Genomic DNA, 17949 nt, shown 5'->3' on the forward strand with positions numbered 1-17949 from the left:
TTAGCAGATGTTATTGGTCACATACACATGGTTAGTAGATGTTAATGGTCACATGGTTAGCAGATGTTATTGGTCACTTACACATGGTTAGCAGATGTTATTGGTCACATACACATGGTTAGCAGATGTTAATGGTCACATGGTCAGCAGATGTTATTGGTCACATACACATGGTTAGCAGATGTTATTGGTGACATAGACATGGTCAGCAGATGTTATTGGTCACATACACATGGTTAGCAGATGTTAATGGTTAGCTGATGTTATTGGTCACATGGTTAGCAGATGTTATTGGTCACGTACACATGGTTAGCAGATGTTAATGGTCACATGGTTAGCAGATGTTAATGGTCACATGGTTAGCAGATGTTAATGGTCACATGGTTAGCAGATGTTATTGGTCACATACACATGGATAGTAGATGTTATTGATCACATACACATGGTTAGCAGATGTTATTGGTCACATACACATGATCAGCAGATGTTATTGGTCACATGGTCAGCAGATGTTATTGGTCACATAGACATGGTTAGCAGATGTTATTGGTCACATACACATGGTTCGTAGATGTTATTGGTCACATGGTTAGCAGATGTTATTGGTCACATACACATGGTTAGCAGATGTTTTTGGTCACATACACATGGTTAGCAGATGTTATTGGTCACATACACATGGTTAGCAGATGTTATTGGTCACATAGACATGGTTAGCAGATGTTATTGGTCACATGGTTAGCAGATGTTATGGTGAGTGTAGTGAAATGCTTCTAGATCAGCAGTATCTAACATGTCATATCTAACAATTCCACTACAAATCCTAATATCTAACGATTCCACTACAAAACCTAATATCTAACGATTCCACAACAAAACCTAATATATAACAATTCCACAACAAAACCTAATATCTAACAATTCCACAACAAAACCTAATATATAACAATTCCACAACAAAACCTAATATCTAACAATTCCACAACAAAACCTAATATCTAACAATTCCAGCAAATGTTAATATCTAACAATTCCACAACAAAACCTAATATCTAACAATTCCACAACAAAACCTAATATCTAACAGTTCACAACAAAACCTAATATCTAACAATCACAACAAAACCTAATATCTAACAATTCCACAACAAAACCTAATATCTAACAGTTCCACAACAAAACCTAATATCTAACAATTCACATACAAAACCTAATATCTAACAATTCCACACAAAACCTAGCATATCTAACAATTCACAACAAAACCTAATGTCTAACAGTTCACACAACAAAACCTAATATCTAACAATTCCACAACAAAACCTAATATCTAACAGTTCCACAACAAAACCTAATATCTAACAATTCCACAACAAAACCTAATATCTAACAATTCCACAAAACCTAATATCTAACAAACAAAACCTAATATCTAACAATTCCACAACAAAACCTAATATCTAACAATTCCACAGCAAAACCTAATATATAACAATTCCACAACAAAACCTAATATCTAACAATTCCACAACAAAACCTAATATCTAACAATTTCACAACAAAACCTAATATCTAACAATTCCACAACAAAACCTAATATCTAACAATTCCACAACAAACCTAATATCTAACAATTCCACAACAAAACCTAATATCTAACAATTCCACAACAAAACCTAATATCTAACAATTCCACAACAAAACCTAATATCTAACAATTCCACAACAAAACCTAATATCTAACAATTCCAACAAAACCTAATATCTAACAATTCCACAACAAAACCTAATATCTAACAATTCCACAACAAACCTAATATCTAACAATTCCACAACAAAACCTAATATCTAACAATTCCACAACAAAACCTAATATCTAACAATTCCACAACAAAACCTAATATCTAACAATTCCACAACAAAACCTAATATCTAACAATTCCACAACAAAACCTAATATCTAACAATTCCACAACAAAACCTAATATCTAACAATTTCCACAACAAAACCTAATATCTAACAATTCCACAACAAAACCTAATATCTAACAATTCCACAACAAAACCTAATATATAACAATTCCACAACAAAACCTAATATCTAACAATTCACAACAAAACCTAATATCTAACAATTCCACAACAAAACCTAATATCTAACAATTCCACAACAAAACCTAATATCTAACAATTCCACAACAAAACCTAATATCTAACAATTCCACAACAAAACCTAATATCTAACAATTCCACAACAAAACCTAATATATAACAATTCCACAACAAAACCTAATATATAACAATTCCACAACAAAACCTAATATCTAACAATTCCACAACAAAACCTAATATATAACAATTCCACAACAAAACCTAATATCTAACAATTCCACAACAAAACCTAATATCTAACAATTCCACTACAAAACCTAATATCTAACAATTCCACTACAAAACCTAATATCTAACAATTCCACAACAAAACCTAATATCTAACAATTCCACAACAAAACCTAATATCTAACAATTCCACAACAAAACCTAATATATAACAATTTCACAACAAAACCTAATATCTAACAATTCCACAACAAAACCTAATATATAACAATTCCACAACAAAACCTAATATATAACAATTCCACAACAAAACCTAATATCTAACAATTCCACAACAAAACCTAATATCTAACAATTCCACAACAAAACCTAATATCTAACAATTCCACAACAAAACCTAATATCTAACAATTCCACAACAAAACCTAATATATAACAGGAATGGGATTTTTGTTTCATGATTTTATCTTTATGTAACATAACATTATTTTATTTATTTATTTAACTAGGCAAGTCAGTTAAGAACAAATTCTTATTTTCAATGATGGATTAGATTCTCTGTCAGGCACCTGGCTGAAGCAACCTGAAGCTTTCTGAATCATGGTTATATAGGCAGACATAGGGACTTTTTGTCCTTTACCTTTATTTAACCAGGCAAGTCAGTTAAGAACAAATTCTTATTTGTCAGGCAGCTAGGAACAGTGGGTTAACTGCCTGTCAGGGACAGAACTAAACCATTTGTACCTTTCTGTCAGGCATTTAAACTTGCAATCTTCTGTTACTAGTTCAGCTAAACCACTAGGCTACCCTGTCAGCCCCAGTTGAATATATAAGTATAAACTATATGGATGAGCAGAGACAGGCAGCTAAACCATGCAATAGATAGTAAAGAATTGATGATTGTCAGGCAGTGAACAGGAAGTGGCTCGGGTGGTTGTTGTCCTTCATGATCTTTATGACTTTACTGTAACATCGGGTGGTGTAGGTGTCCTGGAGGGCAAACCATGTAGTTTTCCCCAGGTGATGCGTTGTCAGGCAGCTAAACCTCACTCTTTCTCTGGAGCTAAACCTTGTCGTCTTTCTGTCAGGCAGCTAAACCATGTCGTCTTTCTGTCAGGCAGCTAAACCATGTCGTCTTTCTGTCAGGCAGCTAAACCATGTCGTCTTTCTGTCAGGCAGCTAAACCATGTCGTCTTTCTGTCAGGCAGCTAAACCATGTCGTCTTTCTGTCAGGCAGCTAAACCATGTCGTCTTTCTGTCAGGCAGCTAAACCATGTCGTCTTTCTGTCAGGCAGCTAAACCATGTCGTCTTTCTGTCAGGCAGCTAAACCATGTCGTCTTTCTGTCAGGCAGCTAAACCATGTCGTCTTTCTGTCAGGCAGCTAAACCATGTAGTCTTTCTGTCAGGCAGCTAAACCATGTCGTCTTTCTGTCAGGCAGCTAAACCATGTCGTCTTTCTGTCAGGCAGCTAAACCATGTCGTCTTTCTGTCAGGCAGCTAAACCATGTCGTCTTTCTGTCAGGCAGCTAAACCATGTCGTCTTTCTGTCAGGCAGCTAAACCATGTCGTCTTTCTGTCAGGCAGCTAAACCATGTCGTCTTTCTGTCAGGCAGCTAAACCATGTCGTCTTTCTGTCAGGCAGCTAAACCATGTCGTCTTTCTGTCAGGCAGCTAAACCATGTCGTCTTTCTGTCAGGCAGCTAAACCATGTCTTTATCAGCAGCTTTTGGTTACTACAGGATTCCATATGTGTTATTTCATAGTTTTGATGTCTTCACTTATTCTACAATGTAGAAAATAGTCAAAATAAAGAAAAACCCTTGAATGAGTAGGTGTGTCCAAACTTTTGGCTGATAGGTATTTTAATATGTACACTGTTCTTATACACGAAAAGCAAAACCCAATTATAAAAAACGTGACCTAATAACTGTCTGAAATGCTCTAGAGGCATCAATTCCTCCAATTTAAAGGGTATTGTAGATCACTCCTCACGTCAGGTGCACGGAAATTAAAGGCTGATTTATGGGCCTGGTCTGATTATAGAATCATCTGAGATCATTAGAAGAGAACTTGAAAACAACATGTAGTTGCCCCCGTATTAAACAGGAGTTAAATGATTTTATTAAACAAATTGACCAATAGCATTAATATAAATAATGAAAAGAGCCGGTTCTAGCATCGATCCCTGGGGAACACCCTTTACGTACGTCAAGACATTCGGACTCAGGACATCGTGATTGATGTCATGAGCTCAGGCCTCGGAGCTCAGGCCAGTGGAGGACAACTTGTTCAATGGAAAAAGCAGTATCAAACACGTTTGACAGATCCACAAACAGGAAGCACAACTCATTGTAGCATCTAAAGCACATGTCTGTCCCTCTAAGTCCTCTTCATGTTGACATGCTTCTGTCCTGCCCGTGAGACTCCTTCCCTGTGTATCCTCTCTCCTTCAAGTCTTGCTGCTTCTCAGTTCCTCTTCCCTTTGCCACCAGTCTGCCACTCCTGCCATCGTAGTTTCTCCCATCAATTTCAGGCACCTGGATGAAAAGGAAACAAATGGCACAGCTAAAGTTAGCAAATACCTTCTCAAGCTAAAATAACAGGCCTGCTGCTCAATGGGTAGTAACAGCCTCCCACCTCCTGCACTCTGTGAAAGGTGACGGCTTACAGACCTGCTGGTCTCCCTCCTCCCCTGTGTCTGGTGCTGGTCTCCCTCCTCCCCTGTGTCTGGTGCTGGTCTCCCTCCTCCCCTGTGTCTGGTGCTGGTCTCCCTCCTCCCCTGTGTCTGGTGCTGGTCTCCCTCCTCCCCTGTGTCTGGTGCTGGTCTCCCTCCTCCCCTGTGTCTGGTGCTGGCCTCCCTCCTCCCCTGTGTCTGGTGCTGGCCTCCCTCCCCCCTGTGTCTGTGGCTGGCCTCCCTCTCCCCTGTGTCTGGTGCTGGCCTCCCTCCCCTGTGACTGGTGTCTGGTGCTGGCCTCCCTCCCCTGTGACTGGTGTCTGGTGCTGGCCTCCTCCCCTGTGACTGGTGTCTGGTGCTGGCCTCCCTCCCCCTGTGACTGGTGTCTGGTGCTGGCCTCCTCCCCTGTGACTGGTGTCTGGTGCTGGCCTCCCTCCCCTGTGACTGGTGTCTGGTGCTGGCCTCCCTCCCCTGTGACTGGTGTCTGGTGCTGGCCTCCCTCCCCTGTGACTGGTGTCTGGTGCTGGCCTCCCTCCCCTGTGACTGGTGTCTGGTGCTGGCCTCCCTCCCCTGTGACTGGTGTCTGGTGCTGGCCTCCCTCCCCTGTGACTGGTGTCTGGTGCTGGCCTCCCTCCCCTGTGACTGGTGTCTGGTGCTGGCCTCCCTCCCCTGTGACTGGTGTCTGGTGCTGGCCTCCCTCCCCTGTGACTGGTGTCTGGTGCTGGCCTCCCTCCCGTGTGACTGGTGTCTGGTGCTGGCCTCCCTCCCGTGTGACTGGTGTCTGGTGCTGGCCTCCCTCCCCTGTGACTGGTGTCTGGTGCTGGCCTCCCTCCCCTGTGACTGGTGTCTGGTGCTGGCCTCCCTCCCCTGTGACTGGTGTCTGGTGCTGGTCTCCCTCCCCCCCTGGCCCTGAAGGCTGGGCTTGTCAGAGGAGATGTGTGGTGACAGGTTGAGCCCAGACTCATACAATGGTCCCTATGTTCAGTTCTTGCCAGCAGGGCAGGCCTGCTGCTGCCTGGGGGTGTGATTCAGTCCCTGCCAACCCCCCTCCCCCAGAGGCCTTTATAAACGTCAGTCCCTCACCTCCCTAACCTTACTCTATTTGCACACACTGTACATGGATATTTCTACTGTGTTATTGACTGTACGTTTGTTTATGTGTAACTCTGTGTTGTTTGTGCTGCACTGCTTTATCTTGGCCAGGTCACAGTTGTAAATAAGAACTTGTTCTCAACTGGCCTACCTGGTTAAATAAATGAGGAATAAATATATTTCCCTACCATTCCATTTCCCGTCAGAAGGACTCAGTAAAGCCTACATAGTAGTCTACCCTCTGACGTGCTGGAGGTGTGTTGTGATGATGTTAACCTGGTCAGTTATAGGTCTTACTGTGGTCCTAATGGGTCTACGGGTCTTACTGCAGTACTGTGAGGTCTACGGGTCTTACTGCAGTACTGTGAGGTCTACGGGTCTTACTGCAGTACTGTGAGGTCTACGGGTCTTACTGCAGTACTGTGAGGTCTACGGGTCTTACTGCAGTACTGTGAGGTCTACGGGTCTTACTGCAGTACTGTGAGGTCTACGGGTCTTACTGCAGTACTGTGAGGTCTACGGGTCTTACTGCAGTACTGTGAGGTCTACGGGTCTTACTGCAGTACTGTGAGGTCTACGGGTCTTACTGCAGTACTGTGAGGTCTACGGGTCTTACTGCAGTACTGTGAGGTCTACGGGTCTTACTGCAGTACTGTGAGGTCTTACTGCACGGGTCTTACTGCAGTACTGTGAGGTCTACGGGTCTTACTGCAGTACTGTGAGGTCTACGGGTCTTACTGCAGTACTGTGAGGTCTACGGGTCTTACTGCAGTACTGTGAGGTCTACGGGTCTTACTGCAGTACTGTGAGGTCTACGGGTCTTACTGCAGTACTGTGAGGTCTTACTGCACTGGGGTCTACGGTCTTACTGCAGTACTGTGAGGTCTACGGGTCTTACTGCAGTACTGTGAGGTCTACGGGTCTTACTGCAGTACTGTGAGGTCTACGGGTCTTACTGCAGTACTGTGAGGTCTACGGGTCTTACTGCAGTACTGTGAGGTCTACGGGTCTTACTGCAGTACTGTGAGGTCTACGGGTCTTACTGCAGTACTGTGAGGTCTACGGGTCTTACTGCAGTACTGTGAGGTCTACGGGTCTTACTGCAGTACTGTGAGGTCTACGGGTCTTACTGCAGTACTGTGAGGTCTACGGGTCTTACTGCAGTACTGTGAGGTCTACGGGTCTTACTGCAGTACTGTGAGGTCTACGGGTCTTACTGCAGTACTGTGAGGTCTACGGGTCTTACTGCAGTACTGTGAGGTCTACGGGTCTTACTGCAGTACTGTGAGGTCTACGGGTCTTACTGCAGTACTGTGAGGTCTACGGGTCTTACTGCAGTACTGTGAGGTCTACGGGTCTTACTGCAGTACTGTGAGGTCTATGGGTCTTACTGCAGTACTGTGAGGTCTATGGGTCTTACTGCAGTACTGTGAGGTCTATGGGTCTTACTGCAGTACTGTGAGGTCTATGGGTCTTACTGCAGTACTGTGAGGTCTATGGGTCTTACTGCAGTACTGTGAGGTCTATGGGTCTTACTGCAGTACTGTGAGGTCTATGGGTCTTACTGCAGTACTGTGAGGTCTATGGGTCTTACTGCAGTACTAGTGTGGTTCTACAATCCATTGATCTCATCCTGAGATGTTTCATGATGATCTCAGACTGAGGTGATATTTCTAATAATACTGGGCTGGACAAAGACACCGCAGAGCGGAGGGCACAACGTGGCTTGTTCAACCGGGTAATTCATGTGTGATAACAGATATGTGTGAGATATCAGACAGTCCTGTGGTTGTGTGTGGTTACTTCATAGTCTGTGGACTCCAGTGGTTAGTCAGGACTGAGATAAGACCTGACATGGAACAGAGTCCATTCCCTGACGACAGTGAAATAGGCCCACCGCCCACTACGGAGTTATGCATTGGCTTGGGACAGTGATCCCCAGGCATCTATTTCATTAATGCACACAGCTTTTTCACTAATAAAATGTTGAAAAGACTACATCACTATTTATTGTTACCAATATGACTATTAGAATAACACATTCAAGCAGCTGTTTCATGGTGATATCTTGGTGCTGTTAATCTACATTATAAGGCTGCATTAAGACAACGACGTATCAATGACCCAAGCCCAGCTCAGCCAATCCCTACCATTGTGACGCTGAGTTGTACATTTGCCTAAAGCATTATGACATTACACCAGGGGTGTTGGTAGACACAATGTACGTCACCTAATATATGTCCCTCTAACTGCCTAAAAGCCTCTGTTGATCCTACAGCTATTGTCTGCAGTAATCATGAGCCAATGAACAAGAGTTACACGGTTAACACTGAGGAGGTGTGTCCTATAGGAAGACCACTGTTAACACTGAGGTGGTGTGTCCTATAGGAAGACCACTGTTAACACTGAGGAGGTGTGTCCTATAAGAAGACCACTGTTAACACTGAGGTGGTGTGTCCCAGTAGGAAGACCACTGTTAACACTAAGGAGGTGTGTCCTATAGGAAGACCACTGTTAACACTGAGGTGGTGTGTCCTATAGGAAGACCACTGTTAACACTGAGGTGGTGTGTCCTATAGGAAGACCACTGTTAACACTGAGGTGGTGTGTCCCAGTAGGAAGACCACTGTTACCACTGAGGTGGTGTGTCCCAGTAGGAAGACCACTGAGGTGGTGTGTCCTAGTAGGAAGACCACTGTTTACACTGAGGTGGTGTGTCCTATAGGAAGACCACTGTTAACACTGAGGTGGTGTGTCCTATAGGAAGACCACTGTTAACACTGAGGTGGTGTGTCCCAGTAGGAAGACCACTGTTAACACTGAGGTGGTGTGTCCCAGTAGGAAGACCACTGAGGTGGTGTGTCCTATAGGAAGACCACTGTTAACACTGAGGTGGTGTGTCCCAGTAGGAAGACCACTGTTACCACTGAGGTGGTGTGTCCCAGTAGGAAGACCACTGTTAACACTGAGGTGGTGTGTCCCAGTAGGAAGACCACTGTTAACACTGAGGTGGTGTGTCCCAGTAGGAAGACCACTGTCAACACTGAGGTGGTGTGTCCTAGTAGGAAGACCACTGTTTACACTGAGGTGGTGTGTCCTATAGGAAGACCACTGTTAACACTGAGGTGGTGTGTCCTATAGGAAGACCACTGTTAACACTGAGGTGGTGTGTCCCAGTAGGAAGACCACTGTTAACACTGAGGTGGTGTGTCCTAGTAGGAAGACCACTGTTAACACTGAGGAGGTGTGTCCCAGTAGGAAGACCACTGTTAGCACTGAGGAGGTGTGTCCTAGTAGGAAGACCACTGTTAACACTGAGGTGGTGTGTCCTAGTAGGAAGACCACTGAGGAGGTGTGTCCTATAGGAAGACCACTGTTAACACTGAGGAGGTGTGTCCCAGTAGGAAGACCACTGTTAACACTGAGGAGGTGTGTCCCAGTAGGAAGACCACTGTTAACACTGAGGTGGTGTGTCCTAGTAGGAAGACCACTGTTAACACTGAGGTGGTGTGTCCTATAGGAAGACCACTGTTAACACTGAGGAGGTGTGTCCCAGTAGGAAGACCACTGTTAACACTGAGGAGGTGTGTCCCAGTAGGAAGACCACTGTTAACACTGAGGTGGTGTGTCCTATAGGAAGACCACTGTTAACACTAAGGAGGTGTGTCCTATAGGAAGACCACTGTTAACACTGAGGAGGTGTGTCCTATAGGAAGACCACTGTTAACACTGAGGTGGTGTGTCCTATAGGAAGACCACTGTTAACACTGAGGAGGTGTGTCCCAGTAGGAAGACCACTGTTAACACTGAGGTGGTGTGTCCTATAGGAAGACCACTGTTAACACTGAGGAGGTGTGTCCTATAGGAAGACCACTGTTAACACTGAGGTGGTGTGTCCTATAGGAAGACCACTGTTAACACTGAGGTGGTGTGTCCCAGTAGGAAGACCACTGTTAACACTGAGGAGGTGTGTCCCAGTAGGAAGACCACTGTTAACACTGAGGTGGTGTGTCCTAGTAGGAAGACCACTGTTAACACTGAGGAGGTGTGTCCCAGTAGGAAGACCACTGTTAACACTGAGGAGGTGTGTCCTAGTAGGAAGACCACTGTTAACACTGAGGTGGTGTGTCCTATAGGAAGACCACTGTTAACACTGAGGTGGTGTGTCCCAGTAGGAAGACCACTGAGGTGGTGTGTCCTATAGGAAGACCACTGTTAACACTGAGGAGGTGTGTCCTATAGGAAGACCACTGTTAACACTGAGGAGGTGTGTCCTATAGGAAGACCACTGTTAACACTGAGGAGGTGTGTCCTATAGGAATACCACTGTTAACACTGAGGTGGTGTGTCCTATAGGAAGACCACTGTTAACACTGAGGAGGTGTGTCCCAGTAGGAAGACCACTGTTAACACTGAGGAGGTGTGTCCTAGTAGGAAGACCACTGTTAACACTGAGGTGGTGTGTCCTATAGGAAGACCACTGTTAACACTGAGGTGGTGTGTCCTATAGGAAGACCACTGTTAACACTGAGGAGGTGTGTCCCAGTAGGAAGACCACTGTTAACACTGAGGAGGTGTGTCCCAGTAGGAAGACCACTGTTAACACTGAGGTGGTGTGTCCTAGTAGGAAGACCACTGATAACACTGAGGTGGTGTGTCCTAGTAGGAAGACCACTGTTAACACTGAGGTGGTGTGTCCTAGTAGGAAGACCACTGTTAACACTGAGGTGGTGTGTCCTAGTAGGAAGACCACTGTTACCACTGAGGTGGTGTGTCCCAGTAGGAAGACCACTGAGGTGGTGTGTCCTATAGGAAGACCACTGTTACCACTGAGGTGGTGTGTCCTATAGGAAGACCACTGTTACCACTGAGGTGGTGGGTCCCAGTAGGAAGACCACTGAGGTGGTGTGTCCTATAGGAAGACCACTGTTAACACTGAGGAGGTGTGTCCTATAGGAAGACCACTGTTAACACTGAGGAGGTGTGTCCTATAGGAAGACCACTGTTAACACTGAGGTGGTGTGTCCTATAGGAAGACCACTGTTAACACTGAGGGGGTGTGTCCTATAGGAAGACCACTGTTAACACTGAGGTGGTGTGTCCTATAGGAAGACCACTGTTAACACTGAGGTGGTGTGTCCTATAGGAAGACCACTGTTAACACTGAGGTGGTGTGTCCTATAGGAAGACCACTGTTAACACTGAGGGGGTGTGTCCCAGTAGGAAGACCACTGTTAACACTGAGGGGGTGTGTCCCAGTAGGAAGACCACTGTTAACACTGAGGTGGTGTGTCCCAGTAGGAAGACCACTGTTAACACTGAGGTGGTGTGTCCTATAGGAAGACCACTGTTAACACTGAGGAGGTGTGTCCCAGTAGGAAGACCACTGTTAACACTGAGGAGGTGTATCCCAGTAGGAAGACCACTGTTAACACTAAGGAGGTGTGTCCTATAGGAAGACCACTGTTAACACTGAGGTGGTGTGTCCTATAGGAAGACCACTGTTAACACTGAGGTGGTGTGTCCTATAGGAAGACCACTGTTAACACTGAGGAGGTGTGTCCCAGTAGGAAGACCACTGTTAACACTGAGGAGGTGTGTCCCAGTAGGAAGACCACTGTTAACACTGAGGAGGTGTGTCCTATAGGAAGACCACTGTTAACACTGAGGAGGTGTGTCCTATAGGAAGACCACTGTTAACACTGAGGTGGTGTGTCCTATAGGAAGACCACTGTTAACACTGAGGTGGTGTGTCCCAGTAGGAAGACCACTGTTAACACTGAGGAGGTGTGTCCCAGTAGGAAGACCACTGTTAACACTGAGGTGGTGTGTCCTAGTAGGAAGACCACTGTTAACACTGAGGTGGTGTGTCCTATAGGAAGACCACTGTTAACACTGAGGAGGTGTGTCCCAGTAGGAAGACCACTGTTAACACTGACGTGGTGTGTCCTAGTAGGAAGACCACTGTTAACACTGAGGTGGTGTGTCCTATAGGAAGACCACTGTTAACACTGAGGTGGTGTGTCCCAGTAGGAAGACCACTGAGGTGGTGTGTCCTATAGGAAGACCACTGTTAACACTGAGGTGGTGTGTCCTATAGGAAGACCACTGTTAACACTGAGGAGGTGTGTCCTATAGGAAGACCACTGTTAACACTGAGGAGGTGTGTCCTATAGGTTGACCACTGTTAACACTGAGGAGGTGTGTCCTATAGGAAGACCACTGTTAACACTGAGGTGGTGTGTCCTATAGGAAGACCACTGAGGTGGTGTGTCCTATAGGAAGACCACTGTTAACACTGAGGTGGTGTGTCCTATAGGAAGACCACTGTTAACACTGAGGTGGTGTGTCCCAGTAGGAAGACCACTGAGGTGGTGTGTCCTATAGGAAGACCACTGTTAACACTGAGGTGGTGTGTCCTATAGGAAGACCACTGTTAACACTGAGGAGGTGTGTCCTATAGGAAGATCACTGTTAACACTGAGGTGGTGTGTCCTATAGGAAGACCACTGTTAACACTGAGGAGGTGTGTCCTATAGGAAGATCACTGTTAACACTGAGGTGGTGTGTCCTATAGGAAGACCACTGTTAACACTGAGGAGGTGTGTCCTATAGGAAGATCACTGTTAACACTGAGGGGGTGTGTCCCAGTAGGAAGACCACTGTTAACACTGAGGGGGTGTGTCCCAGTAGGAAGACCACTGTTAACACTGAGGTGGTGTGTCCTATAGGAAGACCACTTTTAACACTGAGGTGGTGTGTCCTATAGGAAGACCACTGTTAACACTGAGGTGGTGTGTCCCAGTAGGAAGACCACTGTTAACACTGAGGTGGTGTGTCCTATAGGAAGACCACTGTTAACACTGAGGGGGTGTGTCCTATAGGAAGACCACTGTTAACACTGAGGAGGTGTGTCCCAGTAGGAAGACCACTGTTAACACTGAGGTGGTGTGTCCTATAGGAAGACCACTGTTAACACTGAGGTGGTGTGTCCCAGTAGGAAGACCACTGAGGTGGTGTGTCCTATAGGAAGACCACTGTTAACACTGAGGTGGTGTGTCCTATAGGAAGACCACTGTTAGCACTGAGGAGGTGTGTCCTAGTAGGAAGACCACTGTTAACACTGAGGTGGTGTGTCCTAGTAGGAAGACCACTGAGGAGGTGTGTCCTATAGGAAGACCACTGTTAACACTGAGGAGGTGTGTCCCAGTAGGAAGACCACTGTTAACACTGAGGAGGTGTGTCCCAGTAGGAAGACCACTGTTAACACTGAGGTGGTGTGTCCCAGTAGGAAGACCACTGTTAACACTGAGGTGGTGTGTCCTATAGGAAGACCACTGTTAACACTGAGGAGGTGTGTCCCAGTAGGAAGACCACTGTTAACACTGAGGTGGTGTGTCCCAGTAGGAAGACCACTGTTAACACTGAGGTGGTGTGTCCTATAGGAAGACCACTGTTAACACTAAGGAGGTGTGTCCTATAGGAAGACCACTGTTAACACTGAGGAGGTGTGTCCTATAGGAAGACCACTGTTAACACTGAGGTGGTGTGTCCTATAGGAAGACCACTCTTAACACTGAGGAGGTGTGTCCCAGTAGGAAGACCACTGTTAACACTGAGGAGGTGTGTCCTATAGGAAGACCACTGTTAACACTGAGGAGGTGTGTCCTATAGGAAGACCACTGTTAACACTGAGGTGGTGTGTCCTATAGGAAGACCACTGTTAACACTGAGGAGGTGTGTCCCAGTAGGAAGACCACTGTCAACACTGAGGAGGTGTGTCCTAGTAGGAAGACCACTGTTAACACTGAGGTGGTGTGTCCTATAGGAAGACCACTGTTAACACTGAGGAGGTGTGTCCCAGTAGGAAGACCACTGTTAACACTGAGGAGGTGTGTCCTAGTAGGAAGACCACTGTTAACACTGAGGTGGTGTGTCCTATAGGAAGACCACTGTTAACACTGAGGTGGTGTGTCCCAGTAGGAAGACCACTGAGGTGGTGTGTCCTATAGGAAGACCACTGTTAACACTGAGGTGGTGTGTCCTATAGGAAGACCACTGTTAACACTGAGGAGGTGTGTCCTATAGGAAGACCACTGTTAACACTGAGGTGGTGTGTCCTATAGGAAGACCACTGTTAACACTGAGGAGGTGTGTCCTATAGGAAGACCACTGTTATCACTGAGGTGGTGTGTCCTAGTAGGAAGACCACTGAGGTGGTGTGTCCTATAGGAAGACCACTGTTAACACTGAGGTGGTGTGTCCTATAGGAAGACCACTGTTAACACTGAGGTGGTGTGTCCCAGTAGGAAGACCACTGAGGTGGTGTGTCCTATAGGAAGACCACTGTTAACACTGAGGTGGTGTGTCCTATAGGAAGACCACTGTTAACACTGAGGAGGTGTGTCCTAGTAGGAAGACCACTGTTAACACTGAGGAGGTGTGTCCCAGTAGGAAGACCACTGAGGTGGTGTGTCCCAGTAGGAAGACCACTGTTAACACTGAGGAGGTGTGTCCTATAGGAAGACCACTGTTAACACTGAGGTGGTGTGTCCTATAGGAAGACCACTGTTAACACTGAGGAGGTGTGTCCTATAGGAAGACCACTGTTAACACTGAGGTGGTGTGTCCTATAGGAAGACCACTGTTAACACTGAGGTGGTGTGTCCTAGTAGGAAGACCACTGTTAACACTGAGGTGGTGTGTCCCAGATCGGAAGACCACTGTTAACACTGAGGTGGTGTGTCCTATAGGAAGACCACTGTTAACACTGAGGGTGTGTCCCAGTAGGAAGACCACTGTTAACACTGAGGGGGTGTGTCCCAGTAGGAAGACCACTGTTAACACTGAGGTGGTGTGTCCTATAGGAAGACCACTTTTAACACTGAGGTGGTGTGTCCTATAGGAAGACCACTGTTAACACTGAGGTGGTGTGTCCCAGTAGGAAGACCACTGTTAACACTGAGGTGGTGTGTCCTATAGGAAGACCACTGTTAACACTGAGGGGGTGTGTCCTATAGGAAGACCACTGTTAACACTGAGGAGGTGTGTCCCAGTAGGAAGACCACTGTTAACACTGAGGTGGTGTGTCTATAGGAAGACCACTGTTAACACTGAGGTGGTGTGTCCCAGCAGGAAGACCACTGTTAACACTGAGGGTGTGTCCTATAGGAAGACCACTGTTAACACTGAGGAGGTGTGTCCCAGTAGGAAGACCACTGTTAACACTGAGGTGGTGTGTCCTATAGGAAGACCACTGTTAACACTGAGGTGGTGTGTCCCAGCAGGAAGACCACTGTTAACACTGAGGTGGTGTGTCCTATAGGAAGACCACTGTTAACACTGAGGAGGTGTGTCCCAGTAGGAAGACCACTGTTAACACTGAGGGGGTGTGTCCTAGCAGGAAGACCACTGTTAACACTGAGGAGGTGTGTCCTATAGGAAGACCACTGTTAACACTGAGGAGGTGTGTCCTATAGGAAGACCACTGTGTGAATCTCATCCTGCATTAATAAAAGAATAACCTGAGTATGTCTGTCTGCCTCTGCTAAGCTTCCCAGTAAAGTAATAAAAGCAACCAAGCATCCCAGAAGTGTTAAAAATAGCCCGCAGTAATATATGTAGCTTAAGAAACAAGGTTCATGAAGTCAATAATGTTATAATGTTATATATATATAAGCTGCTATAGACCACCAAGTGATAACAGTCACTATCTAGATAATGTTAAATACTGTTGAAGTAATATGGCTACAGGTTCATCTGCCTCCCCTAAAGCCCATTCTGGTGGGAAGCTGCTAAAGACAGTCAGTATCTGGATAATGTTAAATACTGTTGAAGTAATATGGCTACAGGTTCATCTGCCTCACCTAAAGCCCATTCTGGTGGGAAGCTGCTATAGACCACCAAGTGCTAACAGTCAGTATCTGGATAACGTGTGTGAAAGGCTTGATAATGTATGTGATATCAACAGAGGTATATTTTCTGGATGATTTAAATATTGACTGGCTTTCATCAAGCTGCCCACTCAAGGAAAGCTTTAAAGTGTAAACAGCACAGGAATGAAATCAGCAACATGTATTGATGTATTGATCACATCTTTACTAATGCTGCAGAACTCGGCTCTAAAGCAGTATCCAGATCCATCAGATGAAGTGATCACAATATAGTAGCCATAACCAGGAAAACCACAGGCTGGGCCTAATGTAGTGTATAAGAGGTCAGGCTGGGCCTAATATAGTGTATAAGAGGTCAGGCTGGAACAAATATAGTGTATAAGAGGTCAGGCTGGGCCTAATATAGTATATAAGAGGTCAGGCTGGGCCTAATATAGTGTATAAGAGGTCAGGCTGGGCCTAATATAGTGTATAAGAGGTCAGGCTGGGCCTAATATAGAGTATAAGAGGTCAGGCTGGGCCGAATATAGTGTATAAGAGGTCAGGCTGGGCCGAATATAGTGTATAAGAGGTCAGGCTGGGCCGAATATAGTGTATAAGAGGTCAGGCTGGGCCTAATATAGTGTATAAGAGGTCAGGCTGGGCCTAATATAGTGTATAAAAGGTCAGGCTGGGCCGAATATAGTGTATAAGAGGTCAGGCTGGGCCGAATATAGTGTATAAGAGTTTGGCCTAGTGGTTGGAGCGTTGGACTAGTAACCGGAAGGTTGCGCAGTTCAAACCCCGAGCTGACAAGGTACAAATCTGTCGTTCTGCCCCTGAACAGGCAGTTAACCCACTGTTCCTCGGCCGTCATTGAAAATAAAATTTGTTCTTAACTGACTTGCCTAGTTAAATAAAAGGTAAAATAAAAATATATAAAAATTGCAAACTTACTGCAAATTGAGAAATCATGTGTCCGAAACTGAATAGAAAGGAGAAGAAATGACACTATGAAACAAAGATAAGTAAAAATTTGGAGCACCTTAAATTGAATCAGATGTCTCATTCATCACAAAACCCACTGATCTTTCCAACTACTTCAATGATTTTTTCATTGGCATGCCAGCAACAAACGCTGACACTGCACAAGTATAACTGAATATGAAAGATGAGCATTTTAATTTTTAGTTCCGTAAAGTGAATATGGAAGATGTGAACAAATGATTGTTGTCAAGCCTTCTGGAGAGCGTGTTCCCTCAGGCCTGGAGGAAGCGAAAGTCATTCCGCTACCTAAGAATAGTAAAGCCCCCTTTACTGGCTCAAATAACCGACCAATCAGCCTGTTACCAACCCTTAGTAAACTTCTGGGAAAAAAATGGTGTTTGACCAGATACAATGCTATATCACAATAAACAAATTGACAACATACTTTAATAATGCTTATAGGGAAGGACACTCAACAAGCTCAGTTACACAAATGACTGATGATTGGCTATGAAAAAATGTATGATGAAAAGATTGTGGGGTCTGTTTTTGTTAGAATTCTTGCGACTTTTGACATTATTGATCATAGTCTGTGTTGGAAAAACATTGGGCTTTACACCCCATGTTATAATGTGTTGTCATGTTGTGTTGTCATGTTGTGTTGCTACCATGCTGTGTTGTCATGTTGTGTTGCCACCATGCTGTGTTGTCATGTTGTGTTGCTACCATGCTATGTTGTCATGTTGTGTTGCTACCATGCTGTGTTGCCGCAATGCTGTGTTGTCATGTTGTGTTGCTACCATGCGGTGTTGTCATGTTGTGTTGCCACCATGCTGTGTTGTCATGTTGTGTTGCTACCATGCTGTGTTGTCATGTTGTGTTGCTACCATGCTGTGTTGTCATGTTGTGTTGCTACCATGCTGTGTTGTCATGTTGTGTTGCTACCATGCTATGTTGTCATGTTGTGTTGCTACCATGCTATG

General features: G+C 45.3%; 1 protein-coding gene across 1 annotated transcript in view; it reads right to left on the reverse strand.

The window, feature by feature from the left end:
• Nucleotides 1–4170: 4170 nt before the first annotated feature.
• The window catches only part of chst7 (carbohydrate (N-acetylglucosamine 6-O) sulfotransferase 7), a 205363-nt gene continuing 191584 nt past the window's right edge, over nucleotides 4171–17949 (reverse strand). The window contains exon 2 of the mRNA XM_064952671.1: nucleotides 4171–4878. The gene's annotated coding sequence lies outside the window, so the exon portion shown is untranslated. The remainder of the gene's footprint in view (nucleotides 4879–17949) is intronic.

Source organism: Oncorhynchus masou, chromosome 31, assembly GCF_036934945.1.
Source record: "Oncorhynchus masou masou isolate Uvic2021 chromosome 31, UVic_Omas_1.1, whole genome shotgun sequence".
Lineage (NCBI taxonomy): Eukaryota > Metazoa > Chordata > Actinopteri > Salmoniformes > Salmonidae > Oncorhynchus > Oncorhynchus masou.